This window comes from Lissotriton vulgaris, chromosome 3_1 (genome assembly GCF_964263255.1).
Source record: "Lissotriton vulgaris chromosome 3_1, aLisVul1.2, whole genome shotgun sequence".
Taxonomy (NCBI): Eukaryota; Metazoa; Chordata; class Amphibia; order Caudata; family Salamandridae; genus Lissotriton; species Lissotriton vulgaris.
This window is the reverse complement of record NC_141689.1, coordinates 1,819,558,524-1,819,574,071: the sequence shown is the minus strand read 5'-3', so window position 1 is coordinate 1,819,574,071 and position 15,548 is coordinate 1,819,558,524.

Here is a 15,548-nt window from a genome sequence, read left to right as displayed (position 1 = left end):
CATTACCCTGTGGATTGATTAAACCCTTCATTCTGCTCTTGACTTGTGGGATTAAAACAATATTGGCGCTTCCAATACCCTAACTTGTTACTAAAATGACATGGGTTTGACTTCTTTAAAGTGGCAACATCAACTCCAGTCTTGGGATCTATAGGAACACCTCTTCCCCTTATCCCCGAAATCCTCTACCTTGTTGCATTGGAGCCCTAGACTGGTAGACTTCCTGCATAGGGGCAGTATTCCCTGCATAAGGCTGTCCCTGACCACATTGAGCAGCCTTCCTCTGTACTACTATCAACTTTACCTTTAACGTCTTGTGCTTCAATATCAATCTCATCACACAACAATATTTAGCATAACACAGAATTTCTTCAACTGACTTATTCTGCCAACAAATCTAGTGTTGTATCATCATACTAATTTCAGGTCTCAACCCAGCCACAAATTGGAACACAAATTTTTCCATATCCTTGGGTTCAAGCATGTCCATCCCACTATACTGTATGAACGCCTGCAACAGCCTTTCATAAAATGCATGAATTGTCTCCTTAAGTTCTTCAGTCCTAGCAATCTTTAACCAATAAGTAGTCTGTGATGACACTTTAGCTTTCAAACAAGTAATCACTTGCACATATTTCTTCATCGCTATAGGTGACGAATAGCTAAACATAAACCACAGAAGGAGTGGTATGACGGTAGGATAGTACTGCCCAACATTTGAGTATACTACTGGGCATCACAATTGGTGGTCGTTAGCCAGTGGGTTTATCGACCCACCAGGACGGGCCAGCATATCAGATGGACAGGTTACTCAAAAGCCCTTTATCCAAAAGGCTGTTACTTGCATCACTGACACTACCCTAATGCCCATCTCCATCCATTTCATTTTCCTTTATCCTTCTCTAAGCATCATTACCCTCACTTGGTTTGGCAGGGTACTATTTCGCTCCCTCAATCATGTCTTCTCTCCATCTCTTTTATTCTTCATCCTATCTCACATCTGTGTATGCATGCATTGCTTTCTTCATCCTCCCTTGATATTTGTCTCTTTGTTTTTACATGTGCTGCACATTCCCATGCATTAAGCGCTACAAACTGTGTGGGTCTAGGTAAAAGTTTCATTGCAAACAATATTCCTCTCAATTGGTCAAATATTCTCAATTAAAAGTATCATAGTGTGGAAACATTAATGCTCCCTCTTTCTCTTTGACCTTGTGTCAATTCTTAAGCCAGATAATAGTACGAAGCCCTACATTCATCACCATATAATGAGCTGGTGTATCCTCCGGTGGCGCTTCCTTGCCAATTCTAGTAGGTACAGCTACATCTCCTCATTTCATATCCCTTATTGCTTTAAAACCTCTCACTTTTTAAAAATTGTGTACTAGGTCAATTACAATCAATTCCAAAGCTAATAAATTTTCAAATTCCATACAAATACGCCTGACAATAGCAAGGCAACACCAGATGACTAATTCAACCAATCCCAGGGCAACATTACACCAACCGACCTATCCCAGCACGGCACACTTTGGCATCACTCTTACTCCTAGCAACAGTTCACCCTCCTTCTCAATTTTCCTCACACTGTCTCTCGCTGACTTTTGATTATGCCAAAAAACAACACATAACTATTGTCTGCTCCGCTAAAAGAATCAATAGAATTCAATCACCCAAAGAACGGAAACATTCACAAATGAAACCTCGACCAGTAGGGAATCCCTTAAATCAGTTTAGTTTCTCTTCTGTGCAAAAAGGTCTACCACGCTAATTACAACTATATATTGCACACAAAAGCTCTCCATATCAATTGGGCTGTCGACGTCTCACAACAAATCCCAAAGAACCTTAGCAGACAAGTACACCAGGGTATCTTCTGCACCTTCATTATATATCCCGGGATCTTAGGTCACGTTGGACCCGATAAGAACTCTAACAACAACTTCAGAAACGTAATACCATATGAATACGACTCTCACAATATTGCCACTGAACATCACAAAATCAACATTGCACCGCAAACTAACCATAATCTTCATATACACAACCCTACTAATACCTACTCGTCTGCCGCCACTGTTTCAACATACGCCACTGGAATGCCATCAATTCTCCACGTCTCAATCCTGGATTTTGGACTAGGGCCACTGGGCATCTCCCTCTACTTCAAAAGCTAACCATCCTACTCTGCTACGAACTGAGAGAGCTTGGGTCCATTTAAACATTTAACTCCAACCGGATGGTCTTTGTAACACTTTGAGAGGTAAGAGGGAGAAATCAATCACAACTGAATCTCAATGCAGTGTAACCAAATTTGTTCTCAAAATAATCCACTTGACAACTACATGTGAGATTAGTAAGATTTAATTATAAATTTAGAAACAAATCGATATAGACCAGTCTCAATATTATCACATAGAAATACATAACAAACAAAATAAGTCCAAATCGCCTAAAGAGATTCACTCTATAAAACACAAAGCAGATAACTGGTTCTATAATGACAATGCAAATAATCAGAAAAAAAGAATTGAGTGTTAAACTGCATCAAATGATTCTCAAAGGTAGGCATCCGCACACTATCTCTCCTTACACTACTTTAAAGAGACAACCCTAAACCAAGAAGCATTGAATAAAGGTGAAATCAAAAAGCTGTCAGAGTCTTCAGCGGAAGGCAGTCCAACCATGGATCATGTAGCATAAAGCCACACAAGCAGAAGCATAGATCTGCTCCCCATGCAGGCATAGGTTGTCCATCTGACATTTACTCAGTTACAGCATACAATATTAGTTGCATTCAAGGTAGACAGTGCCATGTGACTTTCTCTAGTACTCGTCCATGATCCCGGCAAAAATTGGATACTTGCACTCCTTTCCCACATTTATAAGTTGCAACTTTGTTCATCCTTGGTTATTCTTCATCCTCCTCCATAAGAACTCGCCTCCTTCCTCCCTGAGTACTCGCCTCCTTGCTTGTTACTGCATTTCTCCTTGCCAACCTTTGTCTTCTCATACCCTGCTATCTAATGAAAACAAAACCCTTCTATGCAAACTAATGAGGCTTTGTCCACACCTGCAGTGGAAGCAAACATACAAGCAAATACATTCTACGTTGAACGTGAGCTTGAACTGAACGGTTCTCAAGGCCCAAACTCAATTCAGTTTAGCAGTGCACAGGGTTACAAATACATGCACATCTCTACACAAATGAATAAATTGCAAAGACCTAGGAAAATGTCATTTCAAAAGCGCCAACATGGATATAATTGCTTGTTACACATATACATGTTTAAACATTAATCTACACGTACACTTCCTGTTTAACTTCACAATGAGACACATCTAAATGTTAACTTCCCCTGACACATTAGTATGCAAGTATTACAAACACCTTTATTAGTCACGTTTATGTGTACACAATTACAAGTCTCATTAATTTTCACATGGAGTAGGGGCGCTAGGTGGCGCACGAGCGGAATGGCCGCCGCGAGGTGCGGCTCCCACGGACTGGCTGCATTATCCTCCATTTATCCTTACTTCTGCCCTTGAATTCTGACGTGAGACACAGGAGGTGAAGGCTGAATGCTTCGTGGTGCTGGTGGTGTGACCATCGGAGCTGCGGGCGGATCTGCTGAGGTCTGCTGAGCGGGTGTAGAGGTGGCCGCTCTACAATATCGTGACGCCTGGAGCTGTAGGTCGGGACCATCGATTACGGGAGGACCCGGTCTGCCATGAGACGTCCAGGCCCGGGTGCAGGAAAGTGGCGGATTGGCGGTGAAAGTTGGCACTGGCGGAGGCTTCCCGGTGAGTGCCCCACAATGCTGGACATCGGGTGGACGCTCCCGCAGACCTGGGAGGGATGATCTGGCCTCCCCGTTGGATAGTGCTGCGGCCATATTGATACAGATTGCAGGGGGGTGATTAATGGCGCTGCCCCCCGGGGTATGTATTGCGCCCATCTGCAAATACTAGCGCCGTTGATGTGTGAGGAGAGGACGTGAGGCGTGCGCTGGCAAGGCCCCTTGTGGCGCTGGGGAACGACCGCTGAACTGCATAGGGCTGTGGTGACCCTGGAACACTGTTAGAGCCGCCATTGTCTCCTGATTGATACTGTGACTGACGCTCAGGCTGCTGTGGTAGTGGCGGCCAGCGCTGTGGGGATTCGTTATCTGCTGGTACATTGGAGGCTGGTGACTGCGGTCTGAGGCGCCCTTCTGGAGGCTACAAATGGGAGATGTGATATACCACTCAGCTGCTATTCTAGGAGGAGAGGACTAAGACGACCATTTGCACCAGAGGCCCCCTCGGGTTTGTGAGGTTTGGTGCACTGCGGAAAGGATGTGGACACAGGGGGGCCGGGCCATTTGCTGCATTGCGTGTCACCTGTTGATTTCCATTCTTGATGATGCTGGGGAAGCCGGTAATGCTAGATGGGAGATTTCTGTGAAAGTGGATATTGACAATGAAGGGTTAACTGCTGCTAGAGCGACCAGACTAAGTGCTGAGCTGAGGATGCTCATATAGGAGTTACTCTGGACCCAGTTACTGATGTGGGGCGGCGGCTGCTGGTGAGTTGTGGTCAAAGACGCATGGCGTTGTGCGTCAGATTCTTCTAGTTTGTGCACTACCAACTTGTGGTGTGTGGCTACCTGTGACTGCCCTGCTGCTACATCCTAGGTGGGATATGAGTGACGGACGCCTGCCCACAGACAGAGCGTGGGCTGGGTGTCTTGGGACTGGTGCTGGAGCAGGGGGATAAAATGGGGCGGGTGGATTCGCACCAGCCGAAGCTCACTTTCGAGAATAAGAGGACTTCCAAGCAGCAAATTACGGAGGAAAGTGCTGGCGCAGAGGCCCCGCAACAGGAGTCCATGGCAATTGAAGATCTCAGGTCACTCCTGACAGAAGTTAGACAGTGGTTCGTGACTATGGCGGACAAAATTGATACGGTTTTCACCCGGATGGACGCTATCGTGCGCACTATTGAGGGGCTTGAGACCCGCATCAAGGAGGTGGAACAAAGAGTGTCAGGCGTTGAGGACACTACTAACCAGCTAAAAACGGCGTTGTCACAGATAGACAGGCTGCTCAAGCTAATAGCGGCAAAGAACGAGGACATTGAAGCCCGCAGCCGCAGAAATAATGTCCGGGTCCTTCGGATTCCGGAGAGTACATGTACAGGGAGGATGGAGGAATATATTGAAAAGCTGCTAAGGGCTGTGGTGGGCACTGAGCTGTTGTCTTCTCAATTCGTGGGAGAAAGGGCGCACAGGTCATTGGGGCCGCGGCCCCCTCCCGGCAGTCCCCCTAGACCTATCATTGCGCATCTGTTAAATTACCGGGACAGGGATTCGTTGCTCTTAAGATTGCTCAGGAGCAAAAGCCACTGACCTATGATGGTGTGTCTTTTACAATGTACCCGGATTTCACTACTCATGTCCAAAAATAATGGCGCAAATTCCCAGGGGGTGAAACAAAAGCTCAGGAAAGCCCAGATAGATTATGCCTTATTGTATCCTGCTCGCCTCCGTGTTACACACCAGGGGACTCAAAAATTCTTCACTAATCCACAGCAAGTGGAGGACTACCTTAAACAGCTCAGGAAGCAGAGCCGATCGCAGCAAGAACAGGACGCTGCTTCTAGATCGCATTCCCCGGAAGGGGACCGAAAATCATGGGCCATGACGATATTGTCCATTGCTGGAATGTTCTATGCTATACTGTGATGATTTGAAGCCTTTTCTGGAATGGGTGGGTGAACTGAGTCCATTTTTCATATGCGGTATGTCTCCATTACAAGTTGTACATTACAAAGGGTATGATAAACACTTCAACTGGCGGTCACCCTCGAGCAGGTCCCTGTAGAGCACGCCAGTTGGGTGTGGTTTCGGGGGCGGCCTGAGGTGCCGATGTACTACCTAGGTATGCTTCCCACTAGGGAGTACCCCTTTTTCGCTGTTACATTATTGGGGTTTCTCAGTGCGTTCCTCTCACAGTTGTGGGGAGTTCAGCTGGGCTTAATTGGCTCACATGAGGCATTGGGTAACTTGGGGGGTATTGTTATCTTTTGATGTAGGTAGGGAGGGGGGTGGGACTGCAAGTTGCTGACATGATTGGGATGCTTCAGTGGGAGGGGGGAGGTGGGCGATCGGGAATACATAGCATCAATGACAACACAATGTGCCTTAGAGGTATGGTATCAAGAAGGATCAACAGATCACAACCATGGTATTCCGAACGTTTGAGGCTTCAAAAGCAGGATTGCAGGAGAGCTGAAAGGAAATGGAGAACTAACTAGGAAGCAGCTACTAAGGAAACCTACTGCGAGACCTTGGCGACCTATAAAAAATTGATAATCGAAGAAAAATCTGCTTATTTCATAAAAAAAATAAATGAGGCTAAAAACTCCTCTAAAGAACTGTTCGCGACAGTCACAAAACTATCTACCCTTGCATCAAATAAACAATCAGAAGGCAGCACTAAACTATGTAACATGCTAGGCCAATTCTTCATTGACAAGGTAAAATCAGTGTACGACGCAGTTGCGATTGCCAACAATTAGAATCCCCTGCAAGTTGAGATAAATAGTATAACCAATAAAACCACAGAGGCCACAAATCCAGTTTTTCAGTTTACCTCCCCCTCAGTAGAACAAATTCGCCAAATAATCATGACAACTAAATCAGGCGGTCTATCAGACCCATGCCCACCCAAAATACTACACCTGTTCCCAGAGTTGCTTAGTGAACAGCTTCACCGGCTCTTCTCTAAAATATTACAGGCTAATTGCTTCCCGAAGGGGTGGAAAGCCACAACGGTCCTGCCACTACTTAAGAAACCAAGCCTGGATTCTCAAAACCCAGCAAACTTCAGGCCTATATCCAGAATACCTTTTCAGGCGAAAGTTCTGGAAAAAAATCCTGAATATACAGCTAGCGGGATTCCTTAGATCTACCCATGCGTTAGAGTATTCACAGTACGGATTCATTAGGAACTGCGGGTTCCTCCCCGTGTCCTACGCAGACGACACCCAAATAGTAGTGTCAATCTCCCACAACATAGACGAAACAGCTGACAAATTCCGCAACTGCATGGAACAAGTCAACAAGTGGATGCAACAAAACTGCCTAAAGCTGAACGGTGAGAAAACTGAGGTAATGCTGCTAGGGGTGGAACCCAACACCTGGTCTCATAAGTGGTGGCCAGACAGTCTGGGCAACTGCCCTTCACCGGTGGACAAAGGTAGGAATCTGGGCATTGTATTTGACTCTAAATTAACTTTTCGTGACCAAATCAATAACATCTCATCATTGTGTGGTATGTCTTGAAATTAATAAAAAAACTATCACCATTCATTCCCGTAGAAATGCGCAAAACACTGGTAACCATGCTGGCCTTATCTAGGCTTGATTACGGGAACGCACTGTTACCGGGCTACAAAACCAACTGATGGCAAAACTACTGCACCTTCAAAACGCTGCAGCTAGGTTAGTTCTGGACATCCCCAGGTCTGAGTCAGTGGCTCATAGACTAAAAAACTTCCACTGGCTTAATATGGAGAAAAGGGTAAAATTCAAATCAGCCTGCCTGGCATACAAGGCCTCCCAAGGGATAGGCTCCCAATTTTTGAAAGCTAACCTCAGACAATATGTACCAATCAGGAATCTCAGATCAGGTCATGCAAAGCTGATCAGAACCCCCAGAGTAAAACAGCTCAGATGGGGAGGGAGAAGTTTCCTGCTGCCTGCAGCAAAGACATGGAACCAAATTCCACCATCTATAAAAAACGTGCCATCGCTGCTACTGTTCTGAAAAGCACTAAAGACATGGGGCCTTATTTATGAAGGCCTTGCGCCACGGGTGCGTCACTTTTTCCCATATTAAAAGTGACGCACCAGCGGCGCAAGGCCTTCATAAATCAGGCCCATGGCTTATCACTACTCGGTAACCTTTCCAACGTTCCACTACAGCCGGATGTATGACGTTTAAACGCATACTTTTACATCGCATACCATTACAACGCGATTTTTACAACGCAGGATCCTTTACAACGAATGCCTTTACAACGCATGTCATTACACAGCAGATGCTATTACAACGCATGCCATTACAACGGAAGTATAGGTAAGTATATATTTTTTTTTTAAATTGTAATTGATAAATATTTAATTAATTTAATTTATTTAAAGTAGTTTTTTTTAAACTGAACCCTTAAAATACCCCTGTACCCCTGTACCCAAAACCTATCCCTAATCCCTAAAGCTACCCCTGTACCCCAAAACCCAAACCTAGCCCTGAACCCTAAAAATACCCCTGTACCCCATAACCTAAACCTAGCCCTGAACCCTAAAAATACCCCTGTACCCCATAACCCAAACCTAGCCATGACCCCTAAAAATACCCCTGTACCCCATAACCCAAACCTAGCCCTGAACACTAAAAATACCCCTGTACCCCAAAACCCAAACCTAGCCCTGAACCCTAAATAAACCCTGTACCCCAAAACCCAAACCTAGCCCTGAACGCTAAAAATACCCCTGTACCCCAAAACCCAAACCTAGTTTGAACCCTAAAAATACCCCTGTACCCCAAAACCCAAACCTAGCCCTGAACCCTAAAAATACCCCTGTACCCCATAACCCAAACCTAGCCCTGATCCCTAAAAATACCCCTGTACCCCATAACCCAAACCTAGCCCTGATCCCTAAAAATACCCCTGTACCCCAAAACCCAAACCTAGCCCTGAACCCTAAAAATACCCCTGTACCCCATAACCCAAACCTAGTTTGAACCCTAAAAATACCCCTGTACCCCAAAACCCAAACCTAGCCCCGAACACTAAAAATACCTCTGTACCCCAAAACACAAACCTAGCCCTGAACCCTAAAAATACCCCTGTACCCCAAAACCCAAAATAAATAAATGTATTAAAAAAGATAAACTTACCTATACTTACGTTGTAATGGCATGCGTTGTAATAGCATCTGCTATGTAATGTCATGCGTTGTAAAGGCATTCGTTGTAAAGGATCCTGCGTTGTAGTAGTTGCGTTGTAAAAGTAGTCCGTTGTAACAGTTGCGTTGTAACTGTTGTTTCCCACTACAGCCTATAGTCAAACATCACACAAAGCGCCAAGACGCCCTTGGGCATTCGCGCGCTCTATAAATTCTATAATCAAATCAATCAATACGCTTATTATGGGGTGGTAAACAACCGCGTTTTAAATGGGAGATACTTGCGCAACCCTAAGCTAGAGGGGGTTTTGACGTCCCTCACTTTGAAGCCTACTATATTAGTGTGCAGGCGCACTACGCATACCACTGAATGGTACCCACGCCATATATGCCACTGCTCGCAGTTGAGGATTGGTTGGCACACCCTCTCCCATTGAGCGGTCTTATACACGGACCTGCAAGTGTTATAGAGACGCCATTCACATCTGTAACTTGTACGGTGGATGCCTGGAAGCGCATGGCACGTATGCTACACTCCCGACTATTGTATTCGCTACGACTTCCATTCACATATCATCCTCAAATGATACTTCTTCGAGAAGGTTTCCGAGCTTTATGTAAGTGTCTACACGTCACCACGTGGGGGGATCTGTTTTACGAGGGGCAGTTTTGCACTCTGGATCACTTGTTTCAGGGTGTGCCACCCACGCCTATGGAGGTCTTTCTATATATCAGACTACGGCAAGGAATGAGGGTGGTGCTCCCTGACTTTCCCCATGAACCGGAAATTTTTGCCCCCCTGCATTTCCTTCTTAGCTCTCCTGATGAGAAGCACTTGGTTTCAGGAGTATATAGTAGTGTACGGGCACAGCAGCCAGGGGTGAAAAGCTCAGCTCGCAGACACTGGAGCGAAGAAATGGGGCGGTAAATCACTGACGATCAATGGCAGTTTTGCTGTCATATTACGGAATCTGTGTCGTCTGCAGATTTAAGGTCATACATTATAGGATCCTGCAGCGTTTGTATTACACCCCTGCAAAAAAATTCAAGTATAAGCTTTCGGATAATGATAGATGCGCCAGGTGTACCAGGGATGGAGCTGGATTTCTGCACTTAGCGTGGGAATACCCTATGGGATGGGAGTTTTGGACACAGGCACATGGGGCTATGGAACGCATGTTGTACACTACTTTGGAGAGAGACCCATTGATCATGTTGTTAAGGCTATACTGCACATGCACCTAAGAACAGTAGGAAACTCATAGATATTTTGCTGTTACTGGCCAAGCGCAGAGTGGCATGCCACTGGGGCAGGGGGAGGACACCCACATTTAAGGAGTGGCTACATGATGTTCTATACTGTCAGGAACAAACTTCTATATATGCCGAAACACTGCTGATGGCCTCTAGACCACGGGATATTTGGGGACCGGTTCAAACATATCTTGTACAAGGCGGAAAGGACAGCACTGACTCCTCCGCAATGAATAATGCCGTGCTATGAGGTGATAGCAGACATTACAATATATGTTCTACAGATTTCAAGTCACTTACACATCGGCTATACTGATGATGTCTATGGCGGGGCCGTTCCCTCGCCTACCTTACTGATGGACTGTATTGCACTTACATGATGTTTCCCTATGTCTCGGCCCTTATTTTTTTCACGTGATAATAGGATTTGAAGACAATGATCTACATAATGGCGCAATTTTGGATGTACAAGTCATGATGTGTAATTTTGTTACTATGTCTTTTCTTGATTGAAAATGCTATAAATCAAGAGTTAAAAAAAATTCACATGGAGTACTTCAAATAGACAATACTCCATTTTACTTAGTAACATTTAATCATACAATATCTTTGAGTGCTGACTACGCATGATTATGATGCAGTATCTCAGGATGGGATCAAAATTACACACTGCTCCAGTATGTTCGCTAACTGATATTCTTGCTACCTAATAAACTGCAACAAGACATGAATGCATGGATGAATATCACATTACTGAGGAGGGGAGGGTTTCTTAACATTTAATACTGGTTACTGTGACATATTTTATGAAATACAATGAAATGAAATGAAAAGTGGTATTTATAAAGCGTGCGGCTACTCCAACAGAGTGTCCCGGTGCTACAGGACCAATTAAAGACAAATAAATCAGAGTTCACACCAGTCGCACTACAGCAGACAAGGGCGTTATGTCCGGAAAAGCTAAGTTTTTAGCTGTCTCCTGAAAGTAAGCAGGTCTTGAACTAACCTAAGATGCAGGGTAACCTATTCCTTAGGCGGGCGGCCAGCACTTGAAAAGACCATCCGCCTGCCCGTGAGCGGAAACATTTAGGAGTAAGTATCAAGGCTTGTCCAAAGGAACTCAGGGCACGATGTGGCACATAAAGTTGTACTCGTCTCCTAAGGTAAACGGCACCTGTGCCGTGAAAGGCCCAAAAAGCCAAGACCAATGCCTTAAACTGGATCCTTCTGCGTATTGGGAGCCAGTGCAGAGTTTTCAGATGAGTGGACATGTGTGCTCTGGGCCCCAACATAAGAATAGCTCTGGCCGCTGCATTCTGAGCCACCTGCAAGCAGTTCAGTAAGTATTCTGGAAGACCCAAGTACAGTACATTGACATATTCAAGCCTGGAGGTGACCAAGGCTTGCAATAATGTCTTCTGGTGCTCAACAGGAAGCAAAGGGAGGACGTTTTTTAGCATTTTCAATATGCCGAAGCACGTACCATCAACAGTCAGAATTTGGGCTTTTATGGTTAAGGTGACATCTAACTTTACCCCTAGGTTTTTCACAACACTTACAGAGGCCGCAGGAGGAGACATGTCACCAGGCCACCAATTGAGCCATGATTCACAAGAAGGACAGCCAAAAAAGATAATCTCTGATTTTTCAGGGTTGCATTTCAGTCGCTTGAGCCTCAACCAAGAGAAAACTTTCGACAGACAGATGTTAATCTCCTCACTACTGAAATCACAACCTTTATCATGCATGAATAGTGGTTGAGTATCATCGGCATAAGATACTATCTTAGCGCCGTGTGACTCTGCTAAAAGACCAAGAGGGGCCATATACATGTTAAAAAGTGAAGGACTCAAAATGGACCCCTGCAGGACCCCCACTTTTATAGCAGGGATGGAGATGGAAAAAGGAGGGGGCCATATTTCTTGATGGCGGTGGGTAAGGAAGGAGCCAAACCACTAAAGTACCGTGCCCGGGATGCCACAATCCGATAGATTTTGCAGAAGCCGGTCAAGGGGCACGGTATCAAAAGCTGCGGTAAGATCTGAAAGTATCAACACAACACTTCGTCCACCGTCCAGTTGCTCTTTTATAGTTTCAGAGACTTCCAGTAAAGCTGTTTCAGTACTGAGATTAGTCCTAAAACCAGACTGACTATCATGGAGAATATGGTTAGCCTCTACATACTCAGTCAGTTGTGAATTGACACATTTCTCCAAGGTTTTTGAGAGAAATGGCAGCAGTGAGATGGGCCTGTAGTTTGCAGCCACTTTGGGGCCCGCAGAAGGTGTCCTCAGTAGGGGAATGATTTTGACCCTTTTCCAGTAGCCATGTACCAACCCCTGTTGCAATGAGGAGTTCAGAACCAAATTGATTGCAGGATTTAGGATCTCTGCAATGTCCAAGAACGTTTTTGCAGGGCACGGATCTGAAGGCGATTCGGACTTCAAAGGTACCACTTTGTCTTCTACTTGCATTATATGTATGGGCGGAACGAGTGTGTAAGAGCCATCTAGTACTGTCTATGTTTTCTGTCCGACAAAACAATGACACTGTCGATAACCTCAAAACTATGGGGCATATTACCAACAACTAGCGATAATTTTTGTCTCTAACTTGTTTAGAGACAAAAATTATCGCCGCACATCGGCGATTTTTATCGCAGATAAACCTTGCTATTAACAAGGTTTATCGCAAATGCGATAAAAAACGGCCGAAATGCATGAATATCGCTGAAAAGTCAGCGATATTCATGCATTATCGAGCAAATGCTCTTAGCCATGTTATCCACCTCCCATTGGATAACATGGCTAAGAACTGCTCAAGGCAGGTGTTAGCTTTTGGAGATATTCCCGCTTAGCGCGAATATCTCCAAAAGTTGGTAATAGGAGATAGCGATGTTAGCGACTGTTTTCAGTCTCTAACATCTTGGCACGCCCACTTTGCATCTCATTAGTGATAAATATCACTGACATGCAAAGTGGGGCCCAAGATGGTCGCTATCTCCTACTAGCTGTCGCTAACTGGTGTTAGCGACAGCTTGGTAATAGGGAGATAATTTTATCTCCGCTTTCTTGGCTTTTAAAGCCAAAAAAGCGGAGATAAACCCCCTTGATAATATGCCCCTATGTTTTTAAAAAACAACAAAGTTTGTGTAAAAACAAATCTAGATGACACATTGCATTGCGGAGGCAGGTGTATGATCTAACTGCCAATCTTCTCTGTAACACAATAACTTGACTTGATAAAGAGCCCTGGACTACACAGCTTTGTAATAAATGATCACAGCTGATTGGAGGGTAAATACTCTTCTTGTGGAAGCACACAGCTTTGCCCACATTTAAAGCTGTATTGAGGTGGACCAACTTTTGGGCGGAGCCGCAGTCCCTTGCTGTAGCACTCCTGAAAGTCCTTTTTGATAACAACAGGACCGGCGGCCGCTGCACTGTCAAGACAAACCTACAAAGCAGAGCTTCTTAGTCAACATCTCACTGACAGATATTTGTTAGTGTTCCTCTGCTTGCCACTCAATGATGTGTAAATGTAAATGTGCTGGATTTGTAGAGCGCACAGCTGCCCGTAAGCGTCCCGGCGCTTGCTTAGGGAACCCGTCCTGGTATTCCCCTGTGAGAAACCACGGCAGGGTGTCCACAAGGTGAAAGCCAGGCATCCCGCCGCGAGGGGCCGTAGTGGAGATTAAGCAAGCTATTGCCCAGAGTCGCAGAGTGTGACCCCGTGAGTTGAGTAGGCACCAGAGCGAGAATTGTCGAGTCTGTGGAATTTTGAGCCCGAGACCCGCCGAGGCGGGGAATCGAACCCTGGTCCACGGTCGATCTCAGCTTCCGGGTCTGCCGCCTCTAACCACTGAGCCACGCTGATATTGTGTAATGTGTAGACCCAACTGAGTTCAGAGCCAATTACAATAAAAAATACCTTCCTTGTTCAATAACTCTAGCCTACCTCAGGTGCTGTGGAGCCAGTACTCTGTCACAGGTGACATTTGGACAAAGCACAACACAGCGCATGGCGGCATATCACAAGTGATGTATGTGCATGCAGAGACAATGCATGCAATTTTAGCGTGTGTGCTAAATTTGGATGTTTTCGCCTCCTGTGGTTTTTCTTCACCTGACAGTTTACCTGGAGTTTTCGGTAAATTTCTAAATACAGCAATGACACAGCTCTGCACACAAGCAAACAGTATTTTACGGATAAATAGTAAAATACAATTGACGTCACACTCTACTTGGACTTCCTTCCACTTATGCAGATTGTGGATAATAATGAAAACATGTCTGGTCGTCGTTGCAACATGATTGTGTATTCAACAACAAATATTCTCAGAGTAATTTAACAGTTGTTAAGGCCTGAGCAGCATGTTTGGGGGAATTTGTATACATTCGGCAAACAATATAAATAAAAAATCCAAGCAACTGTGTGTTATGGGTATATTTCGGGATAACCTAATGAAAAGGAACCCGGGGAAGGAATTCTAAGGCATACATACATCACATGATAAAATAATGGATTTGGGGAAAGTGGCAACCTCTGCAATCCGATCCTGTGAAGGAGCAGGAAACAAACACAGTAATTCTGTTGCTTTTTTTGGTTTTGTTTTATGAGTGTCGAAACAAATCATCACGAATTGTAGGACCAGGCAGAATATAAAAAAAAACAAAAGCTTTCATTTTGCTCACGTCTGCTCCTTCTCCCCCTGCTGCTCTGGCTGTGCTCTTAAATGTAATTTTGCCCAGTCTGTCCCCAGTTTTTAGCCTCGGGCCACTGGCATTGGGAGCGCGTGTCATTTGTACCAAGGGGCTTCTGGATGAGAGCCTGGCCCAGCCACTCATCTGTCACCACCGTCTCATTCCTTTTATTTACATCTGTCTTTAGCATTCTAATTACTCGCTTTATTACTTTAGCCTGGAGGAATCCCGTAAAAAACAACTGCTATGAGGATCTGACTAACAATAAAACTGCCTCAAAATCCTCCCCCCGCATATTATGCTCAGCACTTGAGAATATTTATGCTGTTTTGTGACCTCAGTGTGTCCTTAAATGGGTCCCATTCTATATATTTCCCCCTTCTTGTTAAGAACGAGTTGTTTGGTGGAAAGCAGGTTAGTAACTGCCAAGTAGCAGAAGCAGGAAAAACACCAGGAATTCGCAACAGAAATAAAAATAAAAATGTATGCAAGATGAAGCATCGTGCACAGACAGAGAAAAGCATAAGGCAGAAAGATGTGCAGTATAGTTAGACCTTTATTACAACTCGGGGAATAAAAAGTATCACAGTTTTGCACATTGTAAGGTGTGTGTGTGTATATACATATTTGCACACAC